Source organism: Pseudorasbora parva, chromosome 12 (genome assembly GCF_024679245.1).
Source record: "Pseudorasbora parva isolate DD20220531a chromosome 12, ASM2467924v1, whole genome shotgun sequence".
NCBI lineage: Eukaryota > Metazoa > Chordata > Actinopteri > Cypriniformes > Gobionidae > Pseudorasbora > Pseudorasbora parva.
This window is the reverse complement of record NC_090183.1, coordinates 26,530,809-26,539,055: the sequence shown is the minus strand read 5'-3', so window position 1 is coordinate 26,539,055 and position 8,247 is coordinate 26,530,809. Positions and strand designations below refer to the sequence as shown.

Genomic DNA, 8,247 nt, shown 5'->3' with positions numbered 1-8,247 from the left:
CCAAGGAGTAGATTATTATATTATATATTATATATTATATTATACTTAGGAGTAGACACACGACATGTGAGCAGTAGCCCGGCGCACTAAATATAACGTTAAGCCGGAGAATCATTGCAAAGTTTTCAGGCTAATGTCTTGTGTTTATTCCACAAGATTTATTGATAAGTTGTTTGATTTATAATTATTCGATTATTTTCTCATTTTACTTACCCTGTTGTGCATGAACATACATATGAGGCAGCTGCTGATTGCGCTGAGACCATAGGCTTTAGCTTCAATTTTATTGAAATTATTCTGTAATCGGTTGCATAATATGTCGCGGATATATCCCGCAAATACATACTGCAGTCCCTTTTTTCTTACTCTCTCAGATATTTCCCCTGTTCGCCAGAAATGACTAATTATCTCCTCGGAAATGTCTGACACCGGCGCATACATACTGTAATAGACGTGCCAGGCGCGAAAGCTTGACAGGCGTAGCAACAGTAACTACGGGGGGCGGGGCTTAGCGAAGGGTCAATTACATTTTTGTGTAAATTTGATCGTTGTGGATTATTATGCGTAAAATTGGGAAAATATAATTCATTCTTGCATGACGGCTTATAAAGATATGGTCAAGGTATGGTGGTCAAGGTATGGTGGTGCTGCAGTGCAAATTCGTTAACTCAAAGATTCTGAACAAAATACACAACACTGGCCCAGTGGTTTTTGGATATTTAACTGCAAAAATACTATATAGTGCACCTTTAATTAAAAAAATACTTAAAAAATTTTGGCCTTCACTTTGTCACCAGTGAGAGTGCCCCTAATTACCACCAGCGGGCTCTCCAACCCTGTCATTCTATTATAGACTACATTACCCGGAATCCTTTGCCTGGACTCATTAGCACTCACTGTTTACACCTGTGTCTCATCACCTCATTATCTCTTCCTATATATACCATGTTCACTGTGTTATTCACTCTGAAGTCTTGTTTGATGAAATATTGCATTTCTGAGCAGTTCCCTAGCTTTATGTCTCTTGGTCTTGGATTACCCTTTTGCCTGTCTTTCCTGTTTTCTTTGCCTTGTTACCTGTTATGATCTCTTGCCTGTTTTTGGACTACGATTGTGGATTATTTTTTCATTAACAACTGCTTTTGCATCCATTACCTTCAGTCCATTACACACTGTCATTATAAAGCTTGGATTAGCCAGGACATTTTTTAATATAACTTTGATTTTATTCCTATGAATGTCATGTAACAAATTATTGTGATTATAACAGTAAAACACAGTAAAAATGGTAAACGGTAAAAAATTGCTAATTGCTTAAAGTTTCTGTACTATATGCGGTGAATAACTGTAATAGATCTAACCTGATATTTAATCAAATTTTTCAGTAAAATAACATTAAATTGACCATTTTTGGAAGTGAAAAAGAAAAGCCATTGTGTAATTTACAGTGAAAAAGCGTAAATTGTCATTCCTAGAATTCCCTACGTGACACTTCCCATTTTATGTATTTAATTGAAATAACTTTTTCTTAGTTGTTGTTGGTTTTAATCAGTTATGTTCATTAGGGTTTTATGTTAAATTTAATGTTGTTAAATTTATGTTTATTGCATTGTTTTAAAGGTGCCCTAGAATGAAAAATTGAATTAACTCTGCCATAGTGAAATAATAAGAGTTCAGTATACATGGATAACACATACTGTGAGTCTCAAACACCATTGCCTCTTCCTTCTTATGTAAATCTCGTAAATCAAAAACACCAAGGAAAACGAAGTGCTTCTCAACACAAACCCAACAGTGACGCAAGTGTTGGGGATCATTTATATGTACACCCCCAACATTTGCATCTAGCCAAACATATTCATTGTCAGTCGGAACTGACGGAGACTGCAGGTAAACAAACTTTTCTCATGTACACAAATGTCATGTTCCAGGGTGTGCAGGAGACGTGAGGACTTTTCTACCCTTCCCATAAAAAATGTCAACAGTGATGGTTGATGTTTATTATAATCAGATAACACATCAATTTAATTCAAGATCGTTCGTTTGTTTTGCCCATTTCAAGCAAGCTTCGCTCAGCGTCTAAAACTGAAAAAAGTGGCAATTTCAACTGTATTCCTTCAAGCAGTAAGTAGCGATTTTATCCACTTATTGACTGTTTAAACAATTTCTGATTACATTGAAAGTTTCTTAGAGAGACAGCATTGTCTAGATAACGCAAGATGCTAGTACAGTAACAACAGGAAACTCCAAGTACCATACAAAACTAAATAGTGTCTAATGACAAAGGTTAATATTATTTTGTATTACAAAATACAACCATAGATACGTTGCTTACAAATCGTTCACTCGATCCTTCTAGCAAACGTAACCTTTTCCACCATATTAAAACGATAGTCATTTGACAAGGCTATTCATTTTGTAAAAAATATATATATATTTATATTTTTGACAACTTAAGTATGATGTTTTTGCATGCTTGTATTTCAGAGTACATCACAGTCACAGCGTAGCCTACATTGTGACTAACGTTATATAAACATTAAAATATTGAGTCATCACTGGTTTTGGTTTGGGAAAGAAATTTGTTTGCACGGTTGCCAAATTTCAGTAATTTAAATCCCCCAAACAGAGCTTTTCTGTGAAAAGAACATGTATGCTATCCGGTGTTTTACCTAAACATGTCCAATCTGGCAACCATACGCACTCGAGCTCTCTCTCTCTCGCGTGCGCGCCCGGTGCGGATGATCTGAAAACACCAAATAAACAAGGCTGCACTTTATCAATCTCCATTTGAGATGTTTTGCTTAACGTGTCATTCAGTCGGTCTGTGTTCTGTCAGGACGGTCAGGACTTACGAGCCGCTTTACTGAACTGCTGTGAGCTGTGAGCAGTTAGCTGCTGAAATAAGCCAATCAGAGCAGAGCTCAACATTAATATTCATGACCCTTCCAAATAAGGCAAAACAGAGCATTACATCCTAGGGACAATTTATAGGGTTGTAAATGGACCTGTAAAACCGTATCTGAAATTTGTTTGCCCTTAAATAAGCCACATACCCTCTATGTAGATATCAGAGAACAATTTAAAATATTGTTTCAAATTGTTCTAGGGCACCTTTAAATTTTACGTGTGCTACCATGATGGTGTTTAGGGTTTGTGTGAATGACGCCTTCCATATATTAGTATTGTCCACCTAAAAGCTACATGTGATGAGCTTTGATTCATTATATGACTCGTATCATCACAGTGAATGGTGGTTGTCAGTATATAGGCTACTAGTAAGGCTGTAACCATGTCTTGAACATTAGGTGAATTAAAGGTTTAGAAGGGATTTAAGTGGGCATTAGAGGGGATTTATAGCGGATAAAGGAAAATAAACAAGAACTGTCAAAGAAGTTCCAAGCCTAGTTGTAAATATAAACTCTTTGCAAATAATAGTGTATTTAAATTAGTATTTATAGTGTATTTACTCTTATTTTTAAGGTTTGTAGTGTTTTGTTCATTATTTTCCCGAAATCAGTTAGTAATCTCAAAAAGTTCCAGCATTGGATCAGACTTGTCGTTCTTAATGAGATATTCACCTTCGTTCATTTTACATTTCTGTGCTTTATGGAAGCTTGTTTCCACCACAAAATAATTAAAAAATAATAATAAAAAGATAATTGTGTTACAGTTACAGTTCTAGTTTTTTTCTCACAATTTGGAGTGTATTCCTGACAATTCTGACTTTTTCCTCAGAATTCAGACTTCACTTTTTTTTCTGCGAGTTTAAAGTCTTTTTTTTTTCTCACGAGATAAATGTTCTCAATTTTGAGTTTGTGGGTCCTATTTTAACAATCTGAGCGTATGGCATATAGGCCTGAAACACTTTTGCAAGTTTCATGAACAGTCCAAAAGGGTTGATCCATGATCCAAAAAGGTTCTACCTAAAAATGTTTGTGTGCTTCTACAGAACTTTTTTTAAAGTTTCCCCTATGTGTGTAATAAGCACATACACGCGTTGTGCACCCGCCTTAGCTGCCTATATTAGCATATTACTAACACGTCCTTTAAATAACACAAAAAATAATGCCCTATTGACTTTAGGACAGGTTTTTGTTGGTCAAGGGTGCAGTAGTTTTCAGTTGCCTCAAAATGGCAAAGCACCAACAATGAGCCTGAACACACTTTGTTTTCAGACCAGCACGTCCATGGGTGAACAAATGGGTGCAAGTGCATTTTTAAACATGTTGTAAAATGATAACTGCGTAGAGCTGAAACAAGCAAAAAACAAAACAAAAAATACACTAGCATTGTGCTAGGTGTGATAACTCGCAATTATGTCTTTATTCTCGCAATTGCGAGTTTATATCTCAACAGACTTGCATGTTTTACATAGGCCTATCGCTTGAAATATGATCAGGGACAGGGTGGTACAGGTAGGACATCAGGACCCAGAAGTGTAATTTACCGCAGCTGGCTCTTTCAAGATTTTCTACTGTGTTTATAATGGGGTTGTTCAATTTATGATTAAAATAAAGCCTCTGGTAAACATAACTTGACGATACTGTGACATTTTGTTCTACAACATAGGCTACACTGCACAGACTCACACCCTAAATTTCTCATCTTATTAGTTGCTAGTATTAAAAATGTATGTTTTCAACTGCTTAAAAAATCATGGTTTCGCTATGGGGTGTATAATTTACTTTGTAGAACAAAACATCAAAGTATAGTCAAGTAAGGTTTACCACAGGCTTTATTTTGCACATAAAAAAATGTTTAAAAAAAATTAAAAAACATTATAAAACCCCATAGGGAAATCTCGAAGAGACCAGCAGCGAAATAGACTTCCAGGTTCTGATGCTTATTCACACCACACAGACAAACAGCAATTAACACGTTTGTTGGGTTTCGTCGGATCCGTCTATTAGTGTCGCCATCTTTTGCCATTGGTTGGGGTTGGTTTTCACCCGACTGAAACAGCGTTTGTCTGTGAGTGCATCTCAATCAGCTCCCTGGTTCAGTAGTCAGGGCTCTTATCAGGACATAAGACAATGGGCTGACTCCCTGATCAGTGTCCTGACTACTGAACTAGGGATCTGATTGAGACACACCCTCTGTCTGTTGGGGAAATGTGAACAGTTATTTTACAATTTTTTTTAAATCCAACAGATGTTTTTTGGTGTTTCTCTGTGCGGTGTGAACTGCCTATACCTGAACCACTCAATATTCAACAAGTTTTCTATTTATCATGCATAAAGCAATGGCTCAAAGATCAATAGAGGCACACAAAAGACAGAGTCATTCATGGTGTTGCATAAGTTCCACATTTATTTCATATCTGACAATGTGTTAAGTGTACACAAACATTTGACTCATAATTCCAACACTCAGAAAGAGACATTGAACTACTGCCCACTGAAGATGGTACAAACCGGTTACAACTGCATATTACACCATTCACAGCAATCATGTTTATATACAAGGCAAGTAAAACTGTGAGAAAATGACATATGAATGAAGTCTGTGCATAACAGGAGAATGGAAGCACACAAATATTTGGTGTCGATTATGAGAACGGAATCATTCTTTCACTTTGGGAGGTGGTAAAATAGAGGCAATGTTTTTAGCTTGGAAACATTATAGTGCGATGTTTTATGGAAACTGCTTGTAGAAACGGCACAGGACAGGCTATAACATGAACAATTTTATTCAGCTCTCTGCATTACTTTCTACAAGATGCACAGACAAAAACAAAGATATTTGCCTAAACTGAAAGTGATTCTTTTAACTATATATTTGTCATTATTTTGTTGACAATGCACCTGCTATAACTATTAACATATGTAATTATTAATAAAGATAGTGGCATTGCTTATTGTTTACTCCGTCTGAACTGATCATGAAAGTGTAGTGAATCTTATTGACACACATGGAAAAAGCAAAAGGCGCATGAACAGAAAACTAATGTAGGATATGCATATATATATATATATATATATATATATATATATATATATATATATATATATATATATATATATATATATATACACACACACACCATTCAAAACACTAATATTAGTAACTTGATTTTTGGAATTAGAAATGTAGATTTCATAGATATATCAAGGCTTTCAGCAGTGGTTTGTTCAGGGTTCCAGATTCTTGCGGTAATGAGCATGATCTGTAGGTTGGCTGGCCTCAGTCATACACATGTTCCTGAATCTTGCTTCCCTGAAGGCACCTCGTGTGATTTGCAAACAATTGATGAAAGGCTTGTGTTAGGCAAATTGCAGGATCATCCAATTATCTCACACTACATTATAAACCACCTGGCCTAAATATAATAAGCAGTGAAAGTGGAAGCATGGGCTCTGCTCCAGTAACTGCCTAAGTCAAGGTCTGGCCCACAGGATTCCAACTGATATAAAGGTTGGTATTATATAACTCAAAAAAGTTGTTTCATATTCTATAAAATGTAGTTTGCCTGACTGTGAACACTATCAGTGATCTCAGTGCAGATGGGGGGGGGGGGGGGGGGGGAATTATTGAAAAAAAGCCTATTGAAAAAAAGTACAACAATCAGACTTGAGACCACTTAAAAATAAATAAAAGAAAGGGCCAAAATGAGGCTTGGAGCAATACTATGCTGAAAGGTCTTATTTCTGGAGTTCATGCTGATATTAGAGATGAAGAACTTCTGGGTGAATAAGTAGATTGGTTTAGTTCATTTGCAAGTAAAATCAGTTAAGGAAAAAAATATTTACACCATCTAGATATGCTTAGAAATCTCAAAATCTAGTCATATGTAGGACATGTGCAATATGCAAACTATCTAAAAACTGATTTTGCCTGTGCACAAGCATGATTACACACAAAGAGTGGTAGTGAAAGTGGATGATGACAATTGTAAAACAAAAACAGAGTAGATGATCCAAGAGGCACAAAATCATATCTCGTCACTCTCTAGGGTGTGCGTATAGAAAATTCAATCAGTACTGTACATTTGATTTGTTCTAACAAACTTCTAAACCTTCCATTTTCCAAAACTGACCACTTTACAAACACTCATGTAGGGTTCTGGGCAAAAGTGATGATTTTTCTCTACTTATATATATATAAAAAAAATCTTAACCAAAACTAGTTAACATATCTAAAAATGTAAATTAAAGTGATCTACATGTAATAGCAGCTATCCCAGCATTCACTTCTAACCTGTTCCCCAAATGCATTTCATGGTGTCGGGTGAATGAGAGCAGTGCGCTCGGTAAAACGGAGGTTAGTCAACTCATGATATAAAAGTGCCATATGCAGAAATTGCACTGTACTTCTTCAAAAATATTACAGTCTTTGTCAATAAATACATGCTGAAATAAATAAAAACATGTTAAATAAATACCTAACTAGATAAGACTTTAATAGAAATTTTAAAAATAAATTAGACAGATATAAGATCATTTGGGGATACCAATATTTTTTATATAAAATATTAGACTGGATTATGATACATTTTAGATAAATCTACTGACCAGTACTCCAACAAAAATAGGCCAAATCTTTATAATGGTTCTCATACAGAGATATGAGAATGCGACCGTTTTCCGTTGCCAGATTTTTCCTCATGCGTCCTGATTATTTTGAAAACTTAATGCATTTCAAGGCCTTACAAGGGAAACATTATAAAGGTATATGAGTATTTATGATGGGTTGTACTGCGTCCAAGAACTGCACTTAAAGAGAGTAAGAGCGTAATATGATGTGATTCATCTGCTCCTTGCTAAGAACTGCTTATCATTGATCAACTATATCTTCCATAGCCAAGAGATGAATAAACATATGGTCAGCTGACTTAAATACTGACCAGTTTTAAACCCATAGACTTGCAAGTCAGGAGTAGCATAATAAGGCCATGTGATCCAGTTTCCCACCAAACTCAAGATATGGACGTCACTCGTCACGGTACCAAATTTAGACGTGTTTGCGTGAGCTGACAGCTTCAGAATTAGAAATTCCCATCACCAACTTTCTAAAATGTTGCTGAAGACTACATAAGCATACTATCTCTAACCCAATAAAGTAGTTAACCTGTTCTGTTTGGCGCTATAAGTTGAATATTTAGGCCACTGTAGATGCACAACAAAGGAGCCTTTTAAGATACAGGTGCACAGTTGGTGCTAGTGTGGGCAGGTGCAGGAACACACATGTAGGAAACAGGGGGTCAAGACAGTTGATTGAGCACAGAAACGGGGGGATCTGTCAGTA

At 35.9% G+C, this 8,247-nt stretch overlaps 1 protein-coding gene across 16 annotated transcripts in view; it reads right to left on the bottom strand.

Annotated features, from left to right (window-relative positions):
* Positions 1-6,543: 6,543 nt before the first annotated feature.
* Positions 6,544-8,247, bottom strand: part of kif1aa (kinesin family member 1Aa) — a 79,705-nt gene continuing 78,001 nt past the window's right edge. For all 16 annotated transcript variants that reach the window (XM_067459579.1, XM_067459580.1, XM_067459584.1 and 13 more), the window contains one exon: positions 6,544-8,247. This exon is cut by the window's right edge and continues 109 nt beyond it. The gene's annotated coding sequence lies outside the window, so the exon portion shown is untranslated.